Consider the following 14,598-nt stretch of genomic DNA (forward strand, 5'->3'; position numbering starts at 1 on the left):
CCAAAGACTTTTGTCAGGCCACTTTCTTGCCTTCTGCTTTGCTGAGCCTGGTCCTCCCAAACATTATTACCAAGTATTTTCGCTAATGCTGCTATCATTTATAATTAAGTTACTCTAGAGCTCTCCACTGATACCTGTTGTATTAAGAGTTTAATTCAACCATTTCTTAAAATAATTCCTATTGTAATGAACGTTATCTCTGTTGCACTGATCTAGAGGAAAGTCGTTTCCTTAAAAACAAATGCAGGGACAAAGGTTCTGTATAAAACCCCTCGAGAGGGGTTGGGGAGTTGGCTTAACCCTTTAAGAGCCCAGATTATTTGCTCCTCTGGAGAACCAGGTTCAAAGCCCAGTGCACCCACAGAGGCAATCAAACATCTGTAACTGCAGTTCCAGGAAGACCATTTACTTTCTGCTGACCTCTGGGCTCACGTTATGCACAGACATTCAGGCAGAGCACCTAGACACATAAAATAAAAAGAAATATCAACAAATAAATAGATGTCTTCAAGACTGAGACTGAGCCTCTAGTCCTCAGCCATATAATAGGAACATAGGGACAAAAGGGCTATAGGGGCTGGAGGTCAACAGCCTGTGCCCAGCCAGCCAGGCCTGGCCATCTAGCCTTCCTAAGACAACTGAGAGCCAAATAAATAGTGAGGGAAAAAAAGGAGGAAAAAGAGGTTTATTCAGTGTATCCACTGTTCCTCACCTCAGTCCATTGGTGGGATCCTAAATTTTCTCTGAAATTTTAAATGGAAGCTAAGAGATAGACATGCCTAAGCAGCCCAGCCACCAAGGTGTAGTCGCCCACAGAGGAATGTCTCATCTCTGCCTATCTCTAGCAAGTGATGTTCCTTCCAGAGACTGTTCCCTCCTCTGACTGCCTTCAGGACTTTTTCTCACTCCAGCAAGAGATTCCCGGAGAGATGGAGAGACTCCCAGTCTCTTGGGATCCATTGTTTCAACAGACTCATAGCCAAAGAGAGGGCACAAGAGTCCCTTTTGGCTATATTTATTTTTACCAAGTATGGTGGCACATACCCTTAGCCCCAGCACTCAGGAGTCAGAGGCAAGAAAATCTTCTGAGTTTTAGGTCAGCCTGGTCTACACAGGGAGTTCCAGGCATCAGGGGTTACATTGTTAGCCCCTGTCTGATGATGATGATGATGTGATGATGATAAAACAATATACTGGCTAGTTCTATGTCAATTTGACACAAGCTAATGTTATCTAAAAGAAGTTGTCTTAGTTAGGGTCTTATTGATGTGAAGAGACACTGTGATGGCTATTCTCAGTTGCTAATTTGACTGTGTCTGGAATGAACTTCAGTCCAAAAATGGGAGCATGGCTGTGATCCAGATCTTGAGGCTGGAAGATTTTGATCTGGATTTTGAAGCATAGTGGCCATGAAAAGCTTAGGCCCAGGCAAAGTGATACACCCCTTTAATCCCAGGAGACAGAGGCAATCGAATCTCTAAGTTCAAGGCCAAGCTGGGACAAAGCAAGTTCCAAGTAAAGAACAAGTTAGGTCCAGGCACGGTGGTGCACACCTTTAATCTGGGCCTTCCCCTCTGCTGGAGGCCGACATGGGAACAATGGACAACCTTCTTCCCTGCCTGCTTGCACTTTCTTGCCAGCACATCTGTCGGAACCTACTCCTTCAGCATTCCAGCTTACGCAGAAGACCAGCTGCAACAACTAGCCTCGTGGGACTGAGCAACCGCTAGATTCTTAGACTTCCCATTCACAGCTGACCATTGTTGGGTTAGGTGGACTACAGACTGTAAGTCATTCCAATAATTTCCCTTACTACATAGAGACATTACAGAACTTCTGTGACTCTCAACAACCCTGACCAGTACAGATACCATGACCAAGCCAACTTGTATAAAGGTAAACATTTAATTGGGGCTGGTTTACAGTTTCAGGGGCTCAGTCCATTATCGTTAAGGCAGGAAGCATGGCAACATCCAGGCAGGCATGGTGCAGAAAGGGTTGAGAGTTCTACATCTTGATCTGAAGGCATCCAGTAGGAATGGGAAGTGATACACCCCTTTAATCCCAGGAGACAGAGGCAATCGAATCTCTGAGTTCAAGGCCAAACTGGGACCAAGCAAGTTCCAAGTAAAGAACAGGTTAGGTCCAGGCATGGTGGTGCACACCTTTAATCTGGGCCTTCCCCTCTGCTGGAGGCCGACATGGGAACATATAGGGAAATTATTGGAACTATGGAAACATTCCAATAGGGAAATTATTGGAATGACTTACAGTCTGTAGTCCACCTAACCCAACAATGGTCAGCTGTGAATGGGAAGTCTATCTTCCACACTAGGTGGAGTTTCAGCACTAGGAGACCCCAAAACCCACCTACACAGTGACACACTTCCTCCAACAAGGCCACACCTCCTACCGGTGCCACTTCCCATGGGCCAAGCATATTTAAACCACCACAGAAGGGAACCTCAATGGAGAAAGTTCTTCCATAATGTCTTGCTGTAGGAAATTTTTTTTAAAAATTAGTGATTGATGGAGGAGGGCCCAGCCCATTATAGGACTGGTACTATTCTTGGGCTGAGAAAGCCATGCGGAGCAAGCCCATAAGCAGCACTCCTCTATGCCCCCTGCTTCAGCTCCTGACTTCAGGTTCCTGCCTTATTTGAATTCCTGTCCTGACTTCTTCAGTGATATGCTAAAATGTGGAAGTGTGAAGTGTACTCAAAATAAACTCATTCCTTCCCAGCTTGATTTTGGTCTTGGTGCTTTATTACAGCAATCGAATTTAGATGACTATGACATTATAGACAATATATATATATATATATATATATATATATATATAGAGAGAGAGAGAGAGAGAGAGAGAGAGAGAGAGGCAGGCTGTTTAACTATAGGCCCAAGCCTTACATGGGTCATAATTAATGTTGGATGTGTTGTCTTCTTGTATTTTTCTAAATCCTTGCATTTGACAGTCTATGTGTGGTGATTTCCCAATTATAGTTTAGATAAGAGATAGAATGTTTGAGACAGATTCAACAGTGTATCATTGCATTTGACCTTGTAGCAACTGGGAGGGAGACAGAATAGGTAGGCTTTCTTATCTTCAGTACAGAGATGAGAAATGTGGCCCCAAAAGAAATTAAGGCGGTTTGTCTAGGCTCACAAAGCTAGTTGGCACACGGCTATTTCAGAGACCCTCAAACTCTATTCCCAATGGATGACCCTGTAGAGGAATTTTAATCCAGCGACATGGCTGTTCCCACAAGGGATCCCATTCAAAGACTTAGGTCTGTGTGATCTTGCCGGAACAACTGACCTTTAATCCCTCTGGCTAAACACTAACATGCCCTTAAATCACACTTTAAATCCCAAGCAAGTGATATCTAATTGGTGATTCAGAGAAAGAATTGATAAATTAGAGAAAGATTTTACAGAATGAGTCAGAAACAGGGTATGCCCAACTCTTATGAGAATAGAACAGGGGGCTGGAGAGATGGCTCAGCAATTAAGAGCATTGTCTGCTCTTCCAGAGGTCCTGAGTTCAATTCTCAGCAACCACATGGATACTCACAACCATCTGTAATTCGATCTGATGTGTCTTCAGACACACCTCTTCTGGTGTGTCTGAAGACAGCTACAGTGTATTCACATACAATAAATAAATCAAGAGAGAGAATCCCAGAGAAGCCAGTTTGAATTCGTCAGCTTGGAGATTTGGGCCAGAATAGCTCAGTTAAACAACCAATAAGAGCTCAGAAAGAGAAAGGCTGAGTGTATTCAGCAGTAAGCCTCTGAGAATAGAAGTTCCGTTTACATGACCCAGCAGAGCTTGGGTCTTGTAAATACAAATACATGGCCTTCCACTGTATTTATTTTTAGGTTGAGTTTTGGTTGGTTGGTTGGTTGGTTGGTTGGTTGGTTGGGTTTTGGTTTTTCAAGACAAGGTTTCTCTGTGTATCCCTGGCTGTCTTGGAACACACTCAACTGTAGACCAGGCTGGCCTTGAACTCAGAGATCCGCATGCTTCTGCCTCCTGGGGTGCTGAGATTAAAAGTATACACCATCGTACATGTCTCTCCACTTTATTTATTGAAACAGGGTTTCTCGATGAACATGAAGCTCCATGGTTCATCTAGACTAGCTGGCCAACAAGACCCAGGGACCCTCCTGTCTCAACCCCTAACCCCAGCACTGGGAATAGAAGCATGCACCACCATGTACATAGGCAGGGGCAGGGAGACCAGAAGCTCAAGGTCACCGGGGCTTGCCTTTCCCGAGGGTACTAGGGAACAAACTCAGGTACTCATGTTTATGTGACAGGTTAATTCACATGTTAATTCACAGCTTTTAAATTAAGTTATTTAATGAATCTAAATAAAATTTATTGAAAATTCACCAGAGTATCTAAAGTAGTTGATGAAAAGAAATACAAATGGCAGGCTAATTATCAGAATCTATCGTTACGCAGTGAATCCAGACAGTACTGTTACCCCATAAATATGTGCAGTTTTTATATACCAATTATAAAACTATTTGCTAAACTAAAGAAGGACTCACCAGAATGCAAACAGGACCCTAAGTCTAAAGCCAAAGAAGACAGTGTGAAACATGCCTCTAACCCTGGCGCTCCAGAGTCTGGGGCAGGAAGTCTCAGGTTGAAGACCACGTAGCTAGTTCAGAGGTCCAGGCCTAGCGTACCTATTACCTACTCTCCCAAACAAGCCACAAAAAGAACAATTGCCATCCAAGTATAGACTAGGGGCTTTCAGGGGCCAGAGAACTGCAACTCTGCGAGAGAGGGCGCTATCTGCCACGGTGCTGCACAGGCAAATCTTCGCAGGTTTCCGAAGGCGGAGGCAGTGGTTTATACCGGCATTAAAGAGGGAGATGCTTGGATTTACCGGCAGGAACCTTCGTGCACCGCCGCTGTCATAACTGATTACATGCCGGACCCTGAGGGAAGAATAGGGTCCTGGAAGCCACAGAAAATCAAGACTACACAGTAAACCATCTGTTTTACGCAGCCACTGAGAAATAATAACGCAGCCAATGATCCAAGCAAGAGGGGCCTGCCAGGCCCACTGTGCCCAGCTCTCCGTCAGCTTGGTAGCTGGGGGCGGAGGAAGATTGGTTTTGGCAGTCGGTCTGCCAGCACCTGACATCTGTTACCAGGATGATGTTCATAACTGCCAACCTTTTCACTGACGGACAGTTGAAGGCCGCCTTCTCAGCCCGATGTGCTTCTGGGGACCTCACTATTATTTGAAGACCTGTATCCAGTAATCCCTTTTCATGCCTGGCCGTTTAGCCTGTCACTTCGTGGGGGAAAGAACTCTTTCCCAGGCCAGGTTCATGGCTGTTTGGAAGCTGTAGCAGCGGCAGCATGAAAGGGTATTATGAAAGTCCTAAGTGCTGACCAGGATGGCTTACATTATCAGTGTCTCTGCCAAGAGCCTCAGAAATGTCTTCTTCACTCCTGGACTAACCTCTTTTGGGGAAAAAAGCATTTGTGTTTATGACATTTGTGTTTAAGCCATGCTTCATGTGTATGTTCAAGGTTAGCTGAGCCATGGAAAAGTGTTTTCTTCCTTCCTTTTTTTTTTTTTTTTTCCTCTTTTTTCCTTTTCATTACTTTTTCTTTTTGTCTCACTGTGTAAATCTGGCTGGCCTTGGACCTCTTACATAGACTAAGATGACCTTGAACTCACAGAGATCTGCCTACCTCTGCCTCCCGAGTGCTGGACTGGAATGTTTGTGATACCATATCTGGCTTCTTAGGGAAGTTTTCTTTGTCCCACACTCTACAAAGTCTGCCTCCCATAATCCTCTCGATAATCCTGCAAACTCTCCTACCTTAAAAGGCACAAGACACTCAAAGCTCAAACCAACAGGGTCTGTTAGCCATGGGATTCAAAGCTGGCTCTTACAGCCTAAGCATTCCCCGTCTCTCCTTACAACACCCCAATTCTCCATCTCAGTATTACCACGCAGTGTATAAATGTGTGACAGAGTTAATAATTTTCCAGGTAGATATCGAGCCTTGGGGCTATTGACTGGGAAGGCAACATAGGCCTGGCAGAAAAGACATTTAGGTTGGGGATGTAACTCAGATGGTATGCTGCTTGCCTATGATGCATAAAGACCTGAGTTCAATTCCCAACACTGCATAAATCAGTTTTGTGATCCAAACCTATAATCTCAGAAGAGGAGGCAGAGGCAGGAGGCATCAGAGGTTCAAGGTCATCCTTGGCTACATAGTGAATTTGAGGATGGCTTGAGCTCCTGTCTCAAAACAAAAACAAAATAAAAACAAAAAACAAAAAAACAAAAAAAAAATCGATCAAAAAACCTTTTTTTTTTTTTTTTTTTTTTTTTGGTTTTTCGAGACAGGGTTTCTCTGTATAGCCCTGGCTGTCCTGGAACTCACTTTGTAGACCAGGCTGGCCTCGAGCTCAGAGACCCACCTGCCTCTGCCTCTTGAGTGCTGGGATTAAAGGCGTGCGCCACCACGCCCGGCTATTTTTTTTTTTTTAAAAAGACTTTTAGTTCCTAAAACCCTGGTCTTCTAGCACTAATACCTAGAAAGATTTGAGGTGAGGGCAGAATCACGTAAGACCATAGGTAATGGTATTGAAAAATAAATATTCTACTGTCCCTTTATTTGAAATTTACAGTGACTTGGAAAATAGGACTGAGTGTTTAAATGTCTGATATTTGAGACTTTCTTAGGTGGTGCGGATTACCTCAAGTTTTGGGGTTCAGGGTGATTTTTATTTCAGAGTTTTCTGGGTTTGTGTTATGGGTGTGGAACTTAAGGCTGTGGTACCCTAAAATTGAAAGTCTGAAACTGGAAACCATGAATAGGTCTGAGGGGCAGAAGTCAGGCATCAACCTTGGGTGTGCCTCATCATGAGCCCTCTACCTTGGTTTTCAAGACCGAATCTCACTAGCCTGGAGTTTGTCCAGTGAGGTTAGATTAGGAACCCCCAGGGATCCACCACCTCACATCAGGACCAAGATTGCAAGTGAACCTGGGGCTTGAACTTGGATCCTCAGAGACTTGCATCATAAGCACTTGACCAGATGAGCCATCCTCCTAGCCCCTGCCTGATGCCAGAGACTTTTTAAAGGATCGTATTTTAAAGAAAGAATCTGAGGAGTTTTGACATTTTGCTATGTTGCTGGCCATGTCCAGAAGGCCACGCTGGCCTGATCATGATCGGAAATGCCTGTAGACCCAGAGCTCATGTCTCCTTTTATTCACACCTACATTTTCCTGGTGGTTGCAACATGTTCAGCATCACCAGACCTCAGCTTGTTGTGTCTATAAGGGAATGTGATGCTCTGAGTGATTGCCTGTGCTTTTCCCTACATTTGGAGGACCTGTTCCATGTCTTATTATAGGGAAGGTGACCGTAAAGGGACCAGGAAAAGTCTGTGTCTTCCTGCCTCCTATTGGAGCCAGAATTCTAGTTGTAGGGACTGGATGAGGAGTTCCTGACTCTGGGCAGAGTCTCTGGGCTGAGAGAGGGAGGAAGGGAATGGCAGAGGAGAGATGGAATGTTTCTGTTACATTCAAGAGTAGCAACAATGTTATGGAGAGAGAGAGAGCCACAGTCTCAAGGCTGTGATTTTCCTGGAAGCATTTCACCACATTCAGCAGCTGTGTGTATGAGACAGGCCAATTAGCATACAGGTTCTCCAAGTGGCCAGTCCCGATCAGTTCTCTTTTCCCTGAAGAAATACCACCAGGTAGGTGGGTTTACTTCCTCAACCATGTTTATTTATCACAATTCAGGAGGGTGGACACGCTTGTGGGATTGTGGGTAGGCTTTCGTTTGAAATGCCAGCCTCTGCCTATACTCTCTTATGGATGAAAGGATCAGAAAGGATTCTCAGGGGTTCCACATAAGGGCTCTGATCTCACTCATTAGGATGCTACTATTCTCTTGATTCAACTATCTTCCAAAGGCCTCACATTGTTTGAAAGGATCTCAATATAAGAATTTTTGGAAGGGGGACACAACATACTCCAACCATAAGTGCAGAGTCTAGAAAGCCAGGCATGGCTGTGGTGTGTGCCTGTAATCCCAACTGAGAGGCTGAGGGAGGACGATCATGAACTAAAAGCTAGCCTGGGCTACACAGCGGCAGCCTATCTCAAAACAACAAAGGAAAGAACAAGAGGATACAATGTCTCTGATAGTCAACTGATAGTCTCAACTCAGCTAATGCTCCACACAGCTGTATCTTAGTAATTAATGATTTATTAACTGGTGTCTTTTTTTTTTTTTTTTTTTGGAGACAGGGTTTTTCTGTGTTACCCTATATGTCCTGAAACTCACTCTGTAGGTGAGGCTGGCCTCAAACTCTCAAGATCTGCCTGTCCCTGTCTCCCAAGTGCTGTGACCAAACATGTGCACCACTACAACCCCATTTATTCAATTATATCCTAAGTATCAGAAATCATTTTTTTAAACTGAGGATAGTGACTGGCCTCATTGAGAGATGGCTGGGTTGTCCTACTTGGACAGCTTTGGGACTGCCTTCACTTTTGAGCAACCAGAATGAGAAGCCTAAGCAGACTGTGTGCCTTGGGTCACTTGGGCTTGGTCCGCAGACTGGCCCCTGCTGCTGGGTCTCAGTCTTCTAACACAGTATATGGCCACAGAATCAGCTGCTGGATGGTTGCTGCTGCCTGCAACAGCCTGACAATCTCATGCTGGGAATATCTGTCTCAAAGATGGGACCTTTTGTATAAGGTGTCCCTGGAGACAGAGACTGGGATGTCCAGGGCTCCCAGACAGAACATGTGGACAGCTTAGGCTCTGTGGTGTTTCCACAGATGTGCTGCAAACTCTAGTCTAAGGCTTGCCTTCTTTGTAAGTTGATAATAAAGTTGCAAAGGAGTGGCCAAAATCCATACACGTTAATATCTCTGGTAGCTACAAATGCGGCCAAAAGGATTAAACTTTTTTTCTTAGGCCAATAAGGTATGTAAAATCTTCCATCCTATAGAGATTCTGTAGGGACCAAGAAGGAAGCCTAAAGCCTTCATTCCTACCCCAGACCTTTGTTCCACCCAGATAGCCAGAGCTAAGCTAACAAGCCTGAACTGGCAAAGGAGGATAGAATTGAATTATCAGAGAAGCAGGCTCCCCAAGCCAAAAGTTAATTTTTGAGGGAAAAATAGATTATTGAAAATGCAACCCAAGTAAATGAGCTTGGGAATGTGGTAGTCACACACACTTAGAAACCATATATCCTAGGAGAAACCTAAACAGAATCACTGTGACTCCACCCATGCTAGCAAAGGCGTCCCCAAATCCTCTCTAGCCGGGCAGTGGTGGCACACTCCTTTAATCCCAGCACTTGGGAGGCAGAGGCCGGTGGATTTCTGAGTTCAAGGCCAGCCTGGTCTACAGAGTGAGTTCCAGAACAGCCAGGGCTACACAGAGAAACCCTGTCTAGAAAAACAAACAAACAAACAAACAAACAAACAAACAAAGAATTCTCTCTAAAGGTGCTTCCAATCAGACAGTCCTTTCCTTGTTTTAGGCTTCCTCTTCTTTAAAGGTGACATTCTATTCACCGATGACGTCAGCAGGCGTCATTAGCCTGTCCAATCACTGTACTGAAATCTGCACTTGGCTCAGTTCTCAGCAGAGTCTAACTCAAGTGGTCTGTGCAGTGCGATGTGTGTGGCATTTTGAGTCAGCCACATTTGTTTCCTTGCCCCTGTTCACTTCCTTACTCCAAGCAGAGGGTATTACAGTTACATCTAAAATGTCCCCCACGGGTTCATCCCCGGCTGGTGACGCTGCTTTGGGAGGTTGTGGAACCTCTGGGAAACATGCCTTACCTAGCAGAAGGAAGTTGTTGGGGATGGGCCATGAAGGAGTTCTCTGACCCACCAAGATACAAAGAAGCTCCACGGCCTCCTCCTGGTCCTCTGTAGCATGAGCCCCCATAAATCCCTCCTCCATGATACTGCCAAGGACTTTATTGGTGCAACAAGGAGAATAGCTAATAGAGACCCCATTATATCTACCTGAGTGGGCGAGGTGACTTAATTTGCTTAGCTCCAAAATGGAGTCACACCCACCAGAAGAGACTGAGGGTTGTGAACAGGAAAACTCCTTCTTTCTTTGTTTCTGAGACAGGGTTTCTCTATGTAGCCCTAGCTGGCCTGGAACTCACAGAGATCCTCCTGCCTCTACCTTTGCAGTCCTGAGATTTAAGGTGCCACCATGCCCAACCTTTAAGTGGTGGGACTGGAACCCAGAGACTGTGTACAGCAGGTAGATGCTCTACCACTGAGCTACCCCTTCAGCTTGCAAATATTTCTTTACATCCCAAAGACACTCAGCTGGTGGTTATCTAAAGTCCCTTATCTTGACATCATATGTTGGAAGCATGGGTACCTGTCTATAAAATGATCTTTTTAAAAAGACCAAGTTAGGTGTCCCCCCTCCCTCACCCCCCCCCCACCCTCCTGCTCTGCTTTAGCCCAAGATGATAGCAAATGCAGGTCAAATGCTGGGTGTCAACCTGGCTCTATGTTTTTCAATGAATCGACTCACTTCATTCTGATAACACTCTTGGAGGGATAGATGGTTGTTCTTGAGCTTTGCTTCACAGATAAAGGAACTGAGCTGAGTTTACTGTGAGTCCTGTGAATCACGAGGCAACTGAACCCAGCGGAGGACTGGCAGGGATTCCAGAGCAGGCTTCATACTAGAGTCTCTGCATCCTCCACCAATACACTTGGGCCTGTGACTTCTCGTCTGGCTCTGCCGCTAGTCACCAAGATCAAAGTTTACAGGACCTGGTCAGTGGCAAAGTAGCCATCAAAGACACATTTGTTGATGAAAGGATTCTCATTCAACTCCTTGGTCTGGAGCTCATCCGAGCAGTGAACGGGCGGTCCCTGCAATCATCTCTGTAAAAGAGTTTGGGATAGTCATACTTTTGACCTTGAGCAATGTCTCTCCAACCAAACAGCTTTTGCAAACCCCCTCCGTCACCCCTTCCAGCTGCTATTCAGTCCTGGATGGCCTGCAGCTCCCTATGTGGACCAGGCTAACCTCGAACTCACAGGGATCTACCTGCTCCATAAGCCACCATGCCCAGCAGATTTGCAGTTAAACAAAACAAAGCAAAAAACAACAAAAACAAAAACCCTCCAAAACTAAAAATCTTACAAGTAAAAGAAAATGCCCCTCTGAAGTCTGGAGAGGTGGCTCAGAGTTGGAGAGCATTTGTTGCTCTTGCAGAGGACCAGAGTTAAGTTCCCAACACCCACTTCATGGCTCACAACCATCTGAAACTGACCAAGCCAGTCAGTCAACAGGTTCTCCAGGGCAGGAGCAAGGGTTAAAAAGAAAAAGACAATTAGACACTATAGCATGACCCCAGCCAGTTCTGAGGCTGAGGCAGATTTATTTCTTCCCAGTCTGCTTTTATACCATTTTAATTACATGCAAGCGATAAGGCCAGTTCTATGTTGAGGAACAAACACGGCATTAAACACAGTCAAGGAACAAGCGAAGCAATACACAAAGTTCCATGATCACTCCCACCATCACTGTTTCTCAGGGCTTATCACAATGAGCCCACTTCCCTGTCCAAGCCCCAAATCATATTCTTACCTGAAGCCTACTTCTTTGTTCTAGTTTAAAATTAGATTCCTGCCTGAACTTACTTTCCTGTTCTAAGTTAGATTCCGAGCTTACTTCCTTGTCCTGGCCCAATATCAGATTCCAGCCAAGCAGCCCCCAAAGCTCTCTACATGTAACTCCAGTCCCAGGGGATCCAATGTCCTCTTGCCTCATCAGACACCATGCATACATGTAGCACACATACATACATACATGAAGGCAAAACACTCATACACATAAAATAACAACACCCCCCCCCCCAAATAAAAATGGGAGAAGCTCATGCTTAATGCACATTGGATTGTATCACCCTAGATCACCTGACTAAAACCCTAGGGCAACAGACAAAAGCTTCATTCAGGGGTCTCTTGTCTTCTGGGAGAAGAGCTGGTCCTCAAAGTGGGACGTACTAGAACTGTGCTCTGAGGTTTCAGATAGCTTCCACAGCCCTTGGAGCAATGCCGCTGCACAGCCAGAGGAAAGAACAGAACCTAGACTACAGAGAAATGTCGGGGGGTGGTAGTGGGTAGGGCAGGGGAGTGGGTAGAGGCAGGGAGCAGGGAGAAGGGGCTGAGAAGACTCTCTACTGCAGCCCACCCTGCCTTGAAGCCCTGGGGTCTCCACGACCTAGATTCCCAATGAATTGGTAAGATCTTGACTTTTATACAAGAGATCTCTTATGCTATTTTAGTGACTGTAGGAGTCCTTCTCACTCTGTGCAGGCTGGATCCGGTCAGTCTGGCACCTTTCAAGGTTGCTGCTTCTGGCCTAGACACTGAAGAACACGAAACAAGGCAATAAATCAGGGTCCCAGCTAATCCAAAAGGAGAGACTGTGGGCCCATGAGGGGCCCAGGTGAGGAAGTGTCATTGTTCATGTGTGGGACAGGCCTGACATGGGTCTCTGCAGGCTGCTCCCTACTCCCCTAGGTCAAATGCTGAAAGCCTGGTCTCTAGATAGACCCATGCTAGTGGCTTTGCAGATTGGTTCCACCTATGACACCAGCATCCCCTTGTGGGCATCAAAGGAAGGGCCTCATACTTAAGGCTATCCCTGGACTGTTTGGAGTCAGGAGCTGCAGAAACTTGCCGTTTCCAATTAAATGGGAAGCAGTGTTTTTAGTAAGCAAAGCTTTGGAAGGCTGATGAGGTGACAATAGAGAGGTAGAGGAGGACGAAAGGTAAGCAGGATTGCCGGACTCTTTTTTTCTCTGGCAGTCAATTCTGGCTGCTCAAGTCTGTGAACAGAACTAGAGGCACCTGACCAGTTACCACCTCCAGAAAGGCCCTCAAAACCCAGAACATACAAGTCACCAGTCACCAGGTAATTTCCAGCCTTACCTTCAGGCTTCCCAAGAAATCAGGTAGGTGGCCGCCCTGGGTCAGTGTCTGTGGCCGAGTTTAGCCCACTTCCTACATGTATTTGTGGAGTTTAAAGTCTGTTGTGCTGTGTGTGCTTTGCAGGCTGCCTATCTGAGTACTCACCCCTTCCCTGAAAAAACACTTTTCATCTCTTTATCTTTGGAAAAAGTCAAGGTCCACTTTTACTGTTTCCAAAGAACATGGACATCCTAACAAGTGTTTTCTTCAGTTCATGTGCCGGAGCAAACCTCTCCATTCTCCACAGCACAAGCCCTGCTCCTCTCTCAACACCGGCTCTTGCCACATTCAACCCCAGTTGCTGATCCACCTCCATGCGTTTGCACACAAGCCTGTGTGCTTGGTTTCCTCACAGAGAAGTTCTTCAGCCACAGAGCTGTGGTGCTTCCATTGTGTTTCCTGAAGACCAGATGTAGGCCCTGGATCCTCACATCACGTTGGTGCCACGAACCCTCATGTTCACTGTCAAAAGCATTATATGTAGATACATCTCTTATCTTTATTTATGTATACATCCGTGCCTCACGTATGTATGTGTGTCATGTGTGCAGTGCCTTCAGAAGCCGTAAGAGGCAAAAGAGGGCGCTGGATCCCCAGGAACTAGAGTCACAGTTGTGAGCCCCCTGATTTGGGTGCAAGAGCAGCAAACACTCTTAGCTGCTGAGCCATCTCTCCACCTCTCTCAAGGGCATTTCTGCCACTTTCCTCCTCCCCAGCCCAAGGCCGAACACTATCTGGCAGCTTCTGGACACTTGGTTCACAGAGGGATGTTAGGAACGTCCCTGATAAGCCAACGGAAGGTCTGATTTTGTTGCTATCATGGATGTTTGAGTCTCAGGAAATTTGTTTGAAATACAAAAGCAAGCCCTTTGTGGCAGCACAGAACTTTAATCCCAGTATTGGGGAGGCAGAGACAGGAGTTTCAGGACAGTCGGAGCTAAGTCATGAGACACTCTAACTCAAAACACACCACACACAGAGAGAGAGAGAGAGAGAGAGAGAGAGCGCGCAAACAAGAACAAAAAAGAGAAATACAAGAAATGCAAAAGTATGGGTCTGAAGAGATGGCTCAGCAGTTAAGACCTCTGGCTTCTCTGGTTTGATGCCCAGTGTCTTAGTCAGGGTTTCTATTCCTGCACAAACATCATGACCAAGAAGCAAGTTGGGGCCAGGCATGGTGGCGCACGCCTTTAATCCAGCACTTGGGAGGCAGAGGCAGGCAGATTTCTGAGTTTTTGAGACCAGGCCAGCCTGGTCTACAAAGTGAGTTCCAGGACAGCCAGGGCTATACAGAGAAACCCTGTCTCGAAAAACCAAAAAAAAAAAAAAAAAAAAAAAAAAAAAAAAAAAAAAAAAGAAGCAAGTTGGGAAGGAAAGGGTTTATTCGGCTTACACTTCCATACTGTTGTTCATCACCAAAGGAAGTCAGGACTGGAACTCAAGCAGGAGCTGGTGCAGAAGCCATGGAGGGATGTTCTTTACTGGCGTGCTCAGTCTGCTCTCTTATAGAACCAAGACTACCAGCCCAGAGATGGTCCCACCCACAAGGGGCCTTTCCC

Source organism: Mus musculus, chromosome 6, assembly GCF_000001635.26.
Source record: "Mus musculus strain C57BL/6J chromosome 6, GRCm38.p6 C57BL/6J".
Taxonomy (NCBI): domain Eukaryota; kingdom Metazoa; phylum Chordata; class Mammalia; order Rodentia; family Muridae; genus Mus; species Mus musculus.